This window comes from Antechinus flavipes, chromosome 4 (assembly GCF_016432865.1).
Source record: "Antechinus flavipes isolate AdamAnt ecotype Samford, QLD, Australia chromosome 4, AdamAnt_v2, whole genome shotgun sequence".
NCBI lineage: Eukaryota > Metazoa > Chordata > Mammalia > Dasyuromorphia > Dasyuridae > Antechinus > Antechinus flavipes.
This window is the reverse complement of record NC_067401.1, coordinates 222,241,410-222,256,932: the sequence shown is the minus strand read 5'-3', so window position 1 is coordinate 222,256,932 and position 15,523 is coordinate 222,241,410. Positions and strand designations below refer to the sequence as shown.

At 34.4% G+C, this 15,523-nt stretch overlaps 1 protein-coding gene across 1 annotated transcript in view; it reads right to left on the bottom strand.

The window, feature by feature from the left end:
- Positions 1 to 15,523, bottom strand: part of LOC127561465 (orexin receptor type 2-like) — a 108,902-nt gene that overhangs the window by 23,323 nt on the left and 70,056 nt on the right. The window lies entirely within an intron of this gene.

The following is a 15,523-nucleotide window of genomic DNA, read 5'->3' as shown; positions in this document are numbered from 1 at the left end:
CTCTGTAAACTGCAAATGTGTTCTCTTAAAGAGGCATCATCACCAATTTCTTGCAAGAAACATAATAATAAAGTCTTTCTCCACTCACACCAAGAATTTGGGTCTGAAGTCTTCATTTCTAACTACCCAGAGAATTAAAGGATCTCCTCTCTTCTACTCTAGTATTTTTGGTGCTATGACCTAGTTGGATTTTATTATTCAAAGTTTTCTGCACATTCACATTTATACTTTCCTCACTTATTCCTATCTTTGAAAGTTGTCCTTTTTTTTTTTTTTTTTTTTTGTTGCTGAGTCATCTTTCAGTTATCTCTGACTCTTCTTAATCTTTTTTTGGGGTTTTCTTGGAAAAGATACTAAAGCGATTATCCATTTCCTTCTCCAGTTCATCCAACTAGCCTGGGGACTTTTATCTTTTCCTTCCCTATTCTCAGTCTGTTTCTTCACTATAAGATTAAGAAAACCAAACCTTACAGGATTGTCAAAGTCAAAAGAGATGGTGTATGTCAAGTACTTAGAGGCAGGGATAGCTAAGTGACATAGTGCAAAGAGCACTACCCTGGAGTCAGTAGTACCAGATATTGATACTTGCTAAATATGTTTCCCTGGGCACAAGGTCCCAGATTTCTCCCTCCCCCCAAAAAAAAACCAAAACAAAATAAAAACTTAGAAGGCCATATGTTGTGTTTGTCCTTCATTTTTGAAGAGGACTATGAAATCAGGGAAGTGGTGCCATGGCATGCAAGTGAATTGGATTTAAGGGAGGATGCAAGATCACCTGCATCACTTTTCCCTGTAGAGTCATCTGGATCCAGTGGCCAGATATAGATCAAGATGAATGGAAATGGCCCTGGATGAAATAAGTTGCTATAATAATAATAAAAATAATTATTGGCATCATTACATATTAAAAGATTAGGTTAGCTTCGCGTTACTTATCTGGGTTTTATTTATCTAATACTATGGCATATCTGTAATCTACATTACCTAAATGAAGTAGTTTCTGGTGATTTCTTAAGTAATAACTCTAAGATGGAAAACAGAGATCTTACTTATGGAAGACTTGATTCAAGTCCTATATTTAATAAATCCAGCTTGTATAACCCTGAGCAAGGGACTTACCCTCTCAGTAGACCAAACAGCTTCCTAAGACTAAAAATTAAAGAAGAACTCCTGCTATATTATTGACAAAATCATATGTTCATACCAAAATTAAAGTAAATGGTTAAGTTTGAGACTATTATTAAGCTGAAAACAGTGAGAAATTTACTTAGAGTTCATTTATGAAAACCCTATTTTTCTAACTTTTGAAACTCAACTCTCTTTTCAGGCCTTATCAAATACCAAAGAATGTTTGAATTTCTGGAGCTTGATTTTAGGGGATTTCACACCTGATTTGAGACTGTAGCAGCACAGTTCTTAAAACTCAGCCAAGCTCAATAAGGGAGAATGATAGGTTTTGAATTTGAAAATTGTGATTCTACCAGTGTTATTTTTCAGCAAAACTTATATGCACACACACACACACACACACACACACACACACAAACTACACTCACATGTTCTTCCTCACGCTAAGGATGCAAGATTTAGATAGTGCCACACATGTTAAAACAGGCAAGAAAATGAACAGCATTATTTCCAGTTAAAGCTTGTCATTATTCATGTTCAGGTTTCATACTTTCAGGCAACAAATAGCTCACTCCATTTAGGCTGTCCTTATCTGGGGTGAAATAACAGGGCATTCTTTTAAAACACAGTTTTACTCTCCTTTTAAAATTGGCTCAGTATCACTTATAGCATCTAAGCAGTCTAAAGCATGTTTTGTGTACATGGGGTAGAAGGCAGGAAAGGGAAGATAGTTCTATCTCTAGATAAGTCATTGATCTGATATTCCAAGTGCTAGGATACAGACCTTTTGTTATTTAGCCTTTTTAGTCATGTCCATCTCTTCATGATCCCCATTTTGGGGTTTTCTTAGCAAAGATATTAGAGTGGTTTGTCATTTCCTTCTCTAGCTTATTTTACAGATGAGGAAACTAAGGCAAATAAATATAAGTGATTTGCCCAGAATCACATAGCTGGTAAATGTCTGACATTGAATTTAAACTCAGGTCTTTCTGATTTCAGGCCTGGTGCTCTATTTACTGCTACACCTAGTTATCCCCCTCTAAGGTTTTCAAAGCATTCGACATACATCATCTCTTTGACTTTCACAATCCTATGAGGTAAATGTCATTAGTATTGTTATCTCCATTTTATAGAGAGGAAACTGAGGCTGAGAAGAGGGAAATAGAACCTAAACAAAATTGTGACTCTGGAAAAATAAGGACCTTAAGACCAATTACTCTGTACATTTTGACAACTTAAATAAAATCTACCTTTGGAGGTATTTATCAAGAACTTGATGAACACTCTCATCTCTCTCCATTATATCCTCATTTCAGAAATGTAGGATATCATTCATACTGAATCACTGAGAAGCAATACTAAGGAATACTGAGTATAAAGGAAAGACAAGCACTAACTACATGTGTGACCTTGGGAAAACTCCTTAATCTTCAGAGGGAAACAGTTACTTCATTTATAAAATGATAGTGGTTTTGGATTAGATGATGAATAAATTTTCTTTTTTTTTAATTAAAGCTTTTTATTTTTAAAAAAATACATAATTTCTGACATTCACCCTTGCAAAACCTTGTGTTCTAGTTTTTTCTCTCCCTTCCCCTATCCTCTAGATGGCAAGTAATCCAATATATATTAAACATGTACAATTCTTCTATGTATATTTCCACAATTATAATGCTGCCCAAAGAAAATCAGATCAAAAAGGGAAAATGAGAAAGAAAACAAAATGCAAGCAAATAACAACAAAAAAGTGAAATACTATGTTGTGATCCACATTCAGTCCCAACAGTCCTCTCTCTGCATGCAGATGGCTCTCCTCATCACAAGACCATTGGAATTGGCTTGAATAATCTTATTGTTGAAAATCAGAACCGATCATTATATAATCTTGTTATTTCTGTATATAATGTTCTCCTGGTTCTACTCACTTCACTTTTAGCATCAGATCATGAAAATCTCTCCAGGCTCCTCTGAAATCATCCTACTGATCATTTCTTATAAAACAAAGTTATATTCCATAACATTCATAAAAACTAACATTCAGTTCTTCTCCAATTGATGGGCATCCATTGTTTACAATTCTTTGCCACTACAAAAAGGGCTTCTATAAACATTTTTGCACATGGGGGTCCTTTTCTCTCCTTTATGATCTCTTTGGGATTTAAGCCTAGTAGAAACACTGCTGGATCAAAAGGTCCTTTGAGCATAGTTCCTAATTGCTCTCCAGAATGGCTGGATGTATTCACAATTCCACCAACAATGTATTAGTGTCCCACTTTTCCCACATCTCCTCCAACATTTATCATTATCTTTTCCTGTCATCTTAGCCAATCTGAGAGATGTGTAGTGGTGCCTCAGAGTTGGATGACTAAATTTTCTTGCAGCTCTGGAGATGTAACAGACCTCCTGCTGCCCATTCAAACAATGACGTTGACATATCTACAAAATGATTATAGTAACATAGACATAGAGCTATACTAATCCTTAAAAGCCATTGAGTCCAATCTCTCTCCTCATCTCAAAGATGAACAAACTATGGCAGAGAGAGGTTAAGTGACATGTCAGGGATCAAACAGCTTGTAATGATCTGTGGCAGTATTTAAACTTATGTCTTTCTAATTCTGAACTTCTATCCATTCTTCCACACTGCTTCAAAGCAAAGGCTTTACTGCCCTGTGGCTCAAAACATGTGAAGGACAACCCCAAGGTTCAAGGAGATAGCAGGGATGTCCTCATTTAACTCCACAGGAAAGAGACTTAATGATGCCTAAATGGATATGCCTTTGCCTGCATTCCTTCAACATCTCCTTGCCAGTTACACATTAAGGATTCAGAGAATTCATTCCTTTCCACTGAAAACAAAATGAGAAAGGAACACTTTACTTTCAGTGCTCATGTTGACCTATTCTTTTGATGTTCTTTCCCCTCTTTTTCTCACTCTTTCTCCTTCAAGAACTTTCATTCTTCTAGACTCATCTTTTAGACCATTTCTAAATTTCCCCTCCTACCTACCTACACTATAAAAATTTGCCTGATCTATGTATGTTTTTCTTCAGGTTTCTGTTTTCTCTTAAGTACAATAAGTAATCTAATTAATTCTTATTAAAATATTCAAGATGTGCCAATGCATTTTTCAGAGGCCAATTGAAGATACCATTTTTATTTAGTTAATAGGTATTTCAGACCTTATGTTAATTAAGCCAGGTTGGGAGATTTTAAAGGACAGGACTTGTATTGCCCTTCAAATCCTAATGTATATGAATTCTTTCTGCTTATATACTCTTCCATTAAGTTAAGTAGCTAATGATTTGCATTTCAGGGAAGAAAACAAAATCTAAAACATCCTCAATTATTTGGAAGAGGAAAGACAAAACCCAAAATTTCCTCTATTATTTGTAAAATGATGTGGAAGTGGGAATTGATCTTAAGTCCTTCACCTGTTCTTTGCTTAAAAACTAAGTGAATTTGGAAATGATACTAACAAATAGGGAAGTACTTAGCTACTCAATGATAAGAGGCACTTAGTGAAGTTAGAATTAATATTATTGAAATTAATTAAGGCTATCAATTGCTTGGAACATGAAATAACACCAAACAGCTAGAAATTAGTGAAGTCAGATCAATTGAATAAATATTTATTCAACACCTAATTATTGAAAAACCCACAGCCAGTGATACATTAAAATGAAAAACAATCTTTGACCTCATTAAGTTTATCTTCTACTGGAATTAGGTTATAAAGAGTTGTACCTAATTCTGAACACTCATGGAGACATTTCAACATATCAAAGGATGAAAGATGATAGCAAAAACAATGAAGAAGAAGAAGAAGATGATGATGATGATGATGATGACAGAAGAAAAGGAAAATTGTAAATAAATATGATTTGTATCCTATTACAAATGCTGGGAGGGGAAAATTAATACTTGATTTATTGTTTAAAAATTGAATAGTTTTTCATTAATATTAAATCACATTTCAATATACTTTCTTCTCTTCTCATCAAAAGAAAAGGACTGTGTATATGTGGAATATTGAATGTAGCATCACATGTGCTTAATTTGCTGATTTGTTTTTCTTTAAGACTTTTATCTTTTAAAAAATATAACAAAGAATGAATGCTTTTCTGAGAAGAGTAGGGGAGAGAAATTTAAAAAATACAAGTGGCATAAAAGATAAAATAAGCTTGAGCTTGGATTTGGGATTGCATTGTTGTATAAAATTCCTTTATGATAAAACTCCCTTTTTCAAAAATAGATTAGTGTCTTTTCTGCAACTTACACTCAGAAAGTTGTCTAAAGAATGAAAGAGTAGGGATCACTCAATCCAAAGTTTCCAGGTTCCTGGCATCCTGATCAGCTCTTACATCTACTATGTCAGGATACCTCTTAATACACATCTATTAAATCACATTTCGTTTGGGGAAAAAACAAAACGAACTAAAAAATAAAACACAATTTTAGGCAATTGTAGACAGAAAGTATTTAAGGCTCAGTCTCATTCCCTAGTATGGGTGTTGAGTATACATTCTCTGATAGAATTTTTACTTTTCTGCTATGTACTTAATTACAAGTGTACATGAATTTAGCACTAATTGGGCAGTTTTAATTATGGAATAACTCTCAATATACAGAATTGCAAAGGAATGCAGTTCCTATTTTTGCCACAATGGGTCAGTGAAAGCATTTGAAAGCTATTGCTTCAGAACAGGGAAAAACATTTAAAATAAAATTAATTTCAATGTTCATTACAATATGGTAATGAAGAAATTTGATTCAATTATATTTTCTAAAATAAAATCACCTCCAAAAGATAAAAGAAAACAATCTTTTCCAAGAATTGGATACAGAGAAATGAATGATTCAAGGTGAAAAATACATTTTTTTATTTAAAAATATAGAAAAGCATGTTACATAGAGAAAAAGGCTTAGAAAAAACTTCCATGGTAGAGCTAGCTTGAAAGGGCCAAATAGGACCAATCCTCATTTCAGTAAGAAAGTACATACATGAATGAAATATGTAGAATTATCACCAGCCATAGTATTAGGAAACAAGGGAGATGAAAATAAAAAAATGTCTTTAAGGAACATCTCATTTAGAGTGGAATAGAATTGTGTGTGTGTGTGTGTGTGTGTGTGTGTGTGTGTGTGTGTGTGTGTGTGGAAAACTGTGCTCTGCTTTGGAGAAATATAAAGATAAATAACTGAAGGATTTTAGTCCAAAAGTAATAATTTGCACATATAAGGCTTATTTCCCTTGTGCCTCCCTTCAACCACGATACTTGTCTTAGCAATTCTTCTTCTCCCTATCTCCCTGCCTGTTTTATAGACTCAAGAATGGCATGCAACTGTGTAATCCCTTTCTTTGAAACTGACAGATGGGATGCTGCTGTGGTTGGGCCATGTGCCCCTAAAAGTGTCATTTCAAATCAAGGGAAAGTAATCTTACTAGAGAAAAAAACAAATTAGGGGTGCAATAGAAAAGTAAAATTTATTCCATGATTCTTAAAATGGTTTCAAAATATAAAAATCCTTTTAAAAAATTATAAATGCTGTTTCATGTGCAAGCATCTTACTTATTGTACTATGAAATGTACTGTGATGAAAATACTTGTTTTATTCTGTTAATTGAAAATAAATTTAAAAAAAACACTTTACAAAAAGCACCCTTTACTGCAATCTCATACAACAGGGTTTCCTATGTTAGGACATTTTGCAAAGCATTAAAGGTGTCACTACTGTGTGAATGCCAATTGAATGAATGTTCAGAATAATTAAAATGCTTCTAAAGATAAGTGCTCTAGGAAAATAAATGTGAGATTAAGCAATACAATGCACATAAATATTATATATTAACAGCCAGAGGAGGTACTCTGTATTGAAGAAAAACATGACTACACTAAAAGGATACAATCTTCTGAAGGAAATCTTTTCTAAAATATTATTCTTTACAAAGAGAAAAAAACCTAGGTGATTCAAATATTAGGATCTTGGATAAGGATAATCAGGCTTAGAAAACCAGTAAGAAGCTGGCATCCTTTAACTAATAGATCAAAACATGGACTGATATCTAGGTTCATGGTGTGCAGAAGGGCAAAGAAGGTAGGAAATACTGCTGTGCTTGTTATTAATAGGTATTCACAAACAGTTAGGAGGTGCCCTAAAGGGATGGTTAATGTGGAGATCATGATATAGAGTTGTTTTTGGCACCTGCAGCCTAATTACTGAATATAACTAGTAAATACAAATTCATAATCATGTTACTCATCCAAAAGGAGCCATATCACTAAGGACTGAAGTCCTTCATCTGACTCTGTTTCCTTCTCCCTGAAAGTATAATAGCTCATTTGGGGAGAATTTGGAGTAACAAGAATCATTTATCCCATCAAATATGGATAATTAAACATTGCTAACCATTCCCTCATCTTACAAAGCTCAATTACTTAAATTTACAAGCCTTTCTATTTCTAAAGTAGGAGTAAACTCAGTAGCAGTACTGATAAAAATCATTATAATTTAATAATTTAATTGAAAATCATTTAATCATTCTCAAGCCATTTTCAGAAACCAACTAGTGTGGTCACATCTTTTAACTAATCATCACACCTGGGCTTGAAGTCAGGAGACTCATCCTTTGGAGTTCAAATTTGGCCAGACACCTACTAACTTTGTAACCCTGGACAAGTTACTTCTCCTTGTTTGCCTCAATTCCTCTTCTTTAAAATGAGTGGCAGAAGGAAATGGCAAACCATACCAATATCTTTGCCAAGAAAACCCCAAATGCTGTTATGAAGAGTCAGACATAACTGAATAACAAAAGATTTAGAATTAGAACTAAGCAAAAGATCTTAAACATTTGTGTGTGTGTGTGTGTGTGTGTGTGTGTGTGTGTGTTTGTCATTGGCACCTTTTGTTATTCTAGTATTTTGGTATTCTGTTATGTAATACTTTTCAGATTAATCAATGTTTTCTACATTTATATTTAAAGGAAATACTAAATTTTAATTAGAGTTTGGTGAAGTTAAAGCTGTATTTTTTTCTCCTATCCAAGTTCAGAGACCTCACTAAAATCTCTCCATATTCAACAACTCCACTAAGAACACTTGATTTAGTCCATCAGTATCTTTTTTGAGATGAGGTGACTGGTGCTCAACGCAGAGGAAATAATTTGACTTAAATCACATACACAGTAAAAAACAAACATATGTAGTTTTCAAATGTAGATCCCTTTAAAGTAAAATCAGTCCTCCAACAACCATGGCCTTTGCAGGACACCATTGTAATGCCTGCTTTGATTATTGCAGTGTTCTTGTTGATTTTCTGGAGATCTTGGAGCAGTCTTTGTTTCAGTAGAATAATCACCACAAGAATAGCCAGTTGTTAAAGTCCAAATTCTTTATTGTCTCTTTGCCTGGGGCTGATCAGTTTACTGAAGAACCTTTCAGACCAGCCTTGGTCTCAGGGGGAAAATGCAGGAGGCCAGACACCACAGTGGTGTGAGATGAAGTGAATGAATCTAGCTATGAGTCTGTCCCAGCATATATGCTCTATTTTAATTACATTATCATAGCTGTGAATCTTGTAGAATTATATTAAGTATAAGTACATGTACTGAACTGGAGAACTATTAATCACTGGGCTAAACTAGATAACCATTGTATTATTAATTCTACTTAGCACCTTGTAAGAATCCTTGTTTCAAGTACAAGAGTTCTGGCCCATAACATCTCCCACTTTCTTTTGTTTTAGAACATAGGAGGTCATGCTCTCCTGGACTTCTGGAGGAGGGGGAGAGAGGAAGGGAGGGTGAAAACCCTAAAAAGGAGGTGACAATGCCTTCCCTGACTCCTCAAAAAAGGGGTGAAAACACCAAAAAAGGAGGTGATCATGCCCTCCCTGACATCTCAGGAAGAGAGATGAAAACACCAAAGGGAAGTGGGAAATCAAACCAGATTAGTGGGTTTCTGAAGGGTCTTACTTGAAACAGGTATACATAAATCTATCAACATTGGAAGTATAACATAAGCACATAGTAACACAAGCTAATAGTGATGTAACAAACAACATGAATCAACATGAGGAATTATACATGTCCATAAGTCCTAGAAATAGTCCAAAACCAATCGATTGTCCATTATTTCACATGTCTCAGGGAATCCAATGATTCCTGCTGGTTTGGAAGTTCTGCAACAATCTTATCAACAATTTTTCATCTTAGGGAATCCAATGATTCCTACAGATTTTGAAGTTTGTAACAGTCTCATTATCAGTCATGGTCTTTCAGTGTCAGATGTTTCTTAGATCTTCTCCTTTGTTTTGAGGTTTTTCTCTTTTTCTGTCTCTCTCCAATGAACAAGGCAAATACGGCTCATTGGCACCCATCTAATTCCTTCTCCATCTGTAGAAATACAAGCAAACCCTCTCCCCCAAGCAGGTAACCTATCTGGTCCCTTCCATTCACCACTTTCTGTATCTCTCCACATCACCTGGAGATTATATTGAAGCTGCTTGCATGGGACACTGCCCTTCTATTGGGTTAAAAAGCCTGTATTCTCCCCAATTGTAATCCCTTTCTCCCATCTGATTGCTTCTCTGCATGATAAAGACTCTAAAGACTCTCTGGGTGTAAACTTTGCTGCCATCATGTCCCACCTGTTTTTTGTTTGAGGTCTTGGAGCTGGACCCCACTTCTCATTTCCCTGCGTCAATCTACATTCTGAGGCCCAGTGGAAGCCCTTGTTGCATTTTGGACATGGGATTTGGACATGGGACAATGCCAACATTGAGCTTTCAGATGCTCTACTTTACCTTACTGAAACATGATGAGTCTCTCTGGAAGTCCCTTGCCAGGAGGGACCCTGTCTTCCCATGTTCTGCATCATAGCCTAGGTCTAAAAGCTATTTGTGCTCACTGTGGCACAGCGCCTTATGATCTCTTTTAAAGAGCATCTTTGTGTAGTCCCCATATAATTCTTCTATGTACTTCATTAGTATTTTCACTAGTGAATTGTCCTATTATAATTCTTATAGCTGCATTTTCTCCAAATGTCCATATGACAGCAAAAGGTTCATTTGGACCTTGCTCTATTTTCATGAAGGCTTTCTCGCTATCTTTTTTCCTGGGAGGGAGCCCCATGCTTTGATAGCAGCAGCAGCAGCAGCAGCAATTTGCTCATATGCTATCAAAGGGTAATTAATCTGTACTGAAGTGTCTGCATACTGACCTTTACCTGCTAGTTAGTCAAAGGTGATTTGTATATTAACTCCAGTTTCCCTATTTCCATTGGGCTTGCATTATACATAGTTCACTATACTCCAAAAGCCACAACAAGTTTTGTCCAGATTCTAAACATGTCCTTGCTATAGATTTCCAATCAATAGGGATTAAAATTTCATAAGCCGAATTCTCTAATACCATCTTAACATAAGATGATGTAGCCCCATAAAGAGTGCAATTCTTGTTCAAATCTTTGATTTTTTTCCAGATCAAAAGGAGTGTATCTTCTCCTTTCTTGACCTGAAGAGTAAAACTCTTGAATAATAGGGTATGCATTTATTTTTAAATCAGATATATCCTATCCTTCTTTTTTAGCTTTAACTAGTGCTTTTTGTAATCTTGGCATAGGTTACTTCATAGGTGGTGGTGATTGTCACTGCCCCTCCCCCTTCTCCTCCTTCCACTCATGAAGGGTTAATTGAGGGGGTTAGGTTATGGGATGGGGATCACCCTAATGATCCTACTGTGAAGCACCACATTCCTTAATTGTACTGAATCAACATGAGAAATTATACATGTTCATAAGTCCTAGAAATAGTCCAAAACCAATAGATTCAATGATTCCTGCTGGTTTTGAAGTTCAATTGTACTTAATTGTACTTAACTCCTTTCTTGTCTAATTCATCATACTTTTTACCTAGTTTGTCATTATCTTCCCCCTTCTGTTATTTCTTCTTTTTTTATTCTAACACTTATATAATTCCTTAAAGCCAATTATATTAAGTTATATGTATAGAGTGTTTCTTTAGGAATTGAATCAGTACCATTATCATTGTAATATTCAGATGTGTACTGTACTGTTTCTAAAAGTCAATGATCTGCCCCCAAGTTACAATCAAACCTTGTTTTTTTATCAGTTTAACTCAGCTTTCAACACATTTTCCTTGAGGTGGAAAACAAGGCTGTTTTCTAAATATTTGTCCCATTTCAGCTGAAACACTACTTTAGCCCTTAACAAAGTTTCCTTCTTGTCTGTTTTTGTACTCACCCTAATTTCTGGGTCAAAGATATAGGTCCTTAGTCCCACATTAAGATGCCAAAATGTAGTGTTCTTGTTCATTTTCTGGAGGTCTTGGAGCAGCCTTCATTTCAGTAGAGTAATCACCACAAGAATAGCCAGGCGTTAAAGTCCAAATTTTTTATTTTTTCCTTCACAGTCTAGTTTTCTTGCATGGAGCCCAAGCTAGCTTTCTTAGAATCCTTCTGGAGTCTTGGTTTCAATAGAGAAGCTAAGGAGGAGAGCCCTGCTACCACAGTGTTGTGAGATGAAGTGAATGAATCTGGTTCTGAGTCTGTCCCAGCTTATATGCCCTATTTTAATTACGTTATCATAGATGTGAATCTTATAGAACTATATTAAGTACTGAGTACATATACTGAACTATTAATCACCATGCTAAACTAAATAACCATTATATTATTAATTCCACTTAGCACCTTATAAGAATCCTTGTTTCAAGTACAAGAGTTCTGGCCCATAACAGATTATAATACCTTAGTTTTCCACTTCTACTGAACGTCTTCTTCATTTTCATCATGACACCTAATTCTTCAGCAGATTAACTTGAAGAAGAGACAAAGGGACCAAGAAAATCTTTATGGAAGTAGAATCTGAAATGAGCTTTGAATGAAGATACAGATTCTAAGAGACAGAAGTGAGCATGGAGTACATTCTAGACATGGAGAGGATGTTAGCAAAGCAAAGAACTTAGAGATGGAAAGTTTGTCATCTAATCTGACTAAAATATAAAATTTTCAAAAGGACAAAGGAGATGAATATGAAATAAGTCTAGAAAAGTAGTTAGGTGTCAGATTAGGTTGAGGACTGAATAATAGAAATTACTGTGAGACAAATTATTTCTGAATTTAAGGAGCTAAGTAGCTGTTTTGGAAGAGAAAATAAATAAAATACACAAAAGCAATGACTTTTATTTTCATAAAGTATCATTCAGAACAAATAAATCACTGAAATAGTAAATACTAGACAACACATTAAATGAGGACCAAAACCAATAATGATCTTTTACCTAATATAATTGGCTATATTAAACCCTGTTTGGCATCTAAACTAGAATTAGAAAGAAATATATATATTTTGGTTATGAAATCATTATCAAGTTTCTATTTTAAGTAAAGATGACATATTTTATATACAACTTTATATTTAACAAATGAAATTTCAAAGCATTTCCCCTTGGTTTAGCTATTTATAGTTACATGAACTGAATAGATGAAAGTTATAAATATTTTTGTCTCTCGATGATATTACCAATGTTGGAACTAACTTGGACTAAAGCCATTCTTTGGGAGTATGACAATAAGTTATAGGATTTTTTTTGAACTTTCTAATCAAAACAAATGCCTTTTTATCTTTAGTCCCCTATTTAGTCCTATGCATTACTTTTAGATTGAATCTCAACTAGTCAGTTCTCCCATTGATTATTATAAACCTATTCAGAAAAACCATCTGCACAATGTTTTTAAGTAACATATATTTTGTCATTCTTTAGGAAGAGAGGAAGTCTTTGTATTGAACATTAATTTCTACTGAGTCAGACAAAAGTGATATCAAAAATGATAAAAAGTGAATGGAGAAGGAAAAGAACTGTATCACATTTCTCTTTCTTTCTCTCTGTCTTTTTGTCTGTCTCTGTCTTTGTGTATATGTCTGTTTCTGCGTGTGTATGTGTGTGTGTGTGTGTGTGTGTGTGTGTGTCTGTGTCTGTGTTAGAAATAGCCTTAGAAATTATCCAATTTTCTAATCATCTAGGCCAACTAAGGCCTAAGAAACTTTGGACTAGAGAAGCAAACTTATTTGATCAAGGTCACATTGATGAATCAGAGACAAATTCAGTCATTTCCACCATTTCCTTCCCTTTACTAAAAAGGGTGCCCTAGATAAGTTTTTTTGAAGGTTGATTATGGTAAATGGCTGAACTTTAGTGGGTGTTAGAATATCTGGGTTATCTCTATTCATCCAGTCAACAAATGTTCTCTTATAGCAAGGCTTAATTAACTAATCTAAAAGAACAAAAGTATTCTTATTTAAGAGGGCCCATTTGCTATGATTTGCTTTGTATGAGGTATCTATGGAATTGGGGGAAGACTATATGTAAATCAGATATAAAATTTCCTAATATAACACAGTCATTAATTGTAAAATATATAAGTCCATTCAGTCCCCCCAAAATAGTAATTAACTGGAATATTAATGTTATCTACTATCCATTGGTCTTAGAGTCAGATAATCTTGAGTTCACATTTTCCACATATAAACTCTGTGACCATAGGCAAGTCAACTAACCTCTCTAAGCTTTAGTTTATTCACCTATAAAATGAGAATATTGAACTAGCAAATATCAAAAGTGCATTTCAGCTCTAAATCTATGATACCACAATTCTATGAATGAATCTATCTTCTTAACAATATAGAAATATTTCTGCCATTGGTATAGATGGTTACCTATTTGATTTGCATTTATTGCGTCTTTCTGTCTGTATTATCAATATTTTCCAGAAGCCTTCCTCTGCATCTTTTAATATCTGAAGGGATAACAAATTACTTCATGTGATGTCATTATTATAAAGGGTATCCTATTCCTCACTATTTCATTTATTTTTATAAATATATATTACTTGATTTAGCCACAACAATAAAACAAGTAGGTAGTCTCTTTTCTGCCTATTCTCCAGCTCTAAGAAATAAAGCCCCAGGAATCCCAAATTTGTTATCATCTGCAGGCTTGTGTGATTCAGGAATCATAGAGAATGGAATCAGGAAAACTTGCATTCAGGTTCTACCTCTGATACAGTGTGATATTGAGGAAATCATTTAAACATTATGTTGTTTATGCAATTCTCAAAAGTATCTGCAATGCACTAGTTCTGGAGTCAGGAGGACCTGAGTTCAAATCTTACCTCAGACACTTAAACACTTCTTAGCTATGTGACTTTGGGAAAGTCATTTAACCTCAATTTCATTGCCATAAAGAAAGAAAGAAAAAAAACCAAACAAACTCAAAAAGAAAGAAAGAAAAAGTATCTACCAAGCCAAAAGTTTAGATCTTTCTAAAAGGAAGAGTTCTTATGCTGAAAACAAAACAACCAACCAAAAAACTTAGATGAGATCTTTAAGCTGCCTTTCATAATCTTTCATGATATTCCTTATTCAATTCTTTATGTCCAAATCATCATTATCAGAAAGTCACAATCTATTTATACCCACCCTACTGCTAACTCCTTGGGTCATATAAAATTTTAAATCTTCAATGATTATGGTATTACATAGTTCTGAGTTCTAAAGCTGGGGAGGAAATGGGCTTTTAAGACAGGGAGATATTTGAGCCCATTGAAAGGAGCACACAGTATCTCATATGTTTATCAGAATCAAACTCAAACTTTTTTTCCTTTTATCTAAAGATGAGAAATTAAGTTTTATGTTTAGTAGTCCTTAGTGTATTTTAAATAAAATTATATATATATATGTGTATATATATATATATATATATATATATTCCAACTGGAGTCTCTTTCATTTTTGGGTAATAATCCCTTTGAGATGTTGGAAAGCATAATGTTATAACCAAACAAGTCCCAAATTTGCCATCAGAAGATCTAGTTCAAATCCTAGCTCTTAATTCCTAGTTGTGTGATCTATGAACACTTCATTTAGCTTTCCTGGGCTAATTTTTTTTCTGTAATGTCTGCTTCAAAAGTGAGTATTAACTAGGATGATATTTGTTGTTATGCCACAGTTCTCTTTAACTGTCCTGACTCAGTTTCCCTGCACTAGTTTCCCTTGTCTCAGTTTCCTTAATTGTTCTGTCTCAATCCCCTAAATTGTAAACTCCCCTTCTGGTCCATTAAGATTGAGAATCATTTGTTCTAAGGTTATAAATTGTTAACAAGATAAACAAGAGAGTAAACCTCCTGACTCTTTTCTGTCCTCAAGAATTTACAATATCCCTCTAAAATATTCCAAGATACCTCACTGACATCTTTATCTCTGTGTATTCAGACATCCTGTCTCTGGGATATTAGGATTTATGGCCTCCCCTATCCTGATAGAAGTTTTTCCGCACTTCTTACCCCTTTCTTTGTTTTGAGAAAATGTATTTAAGA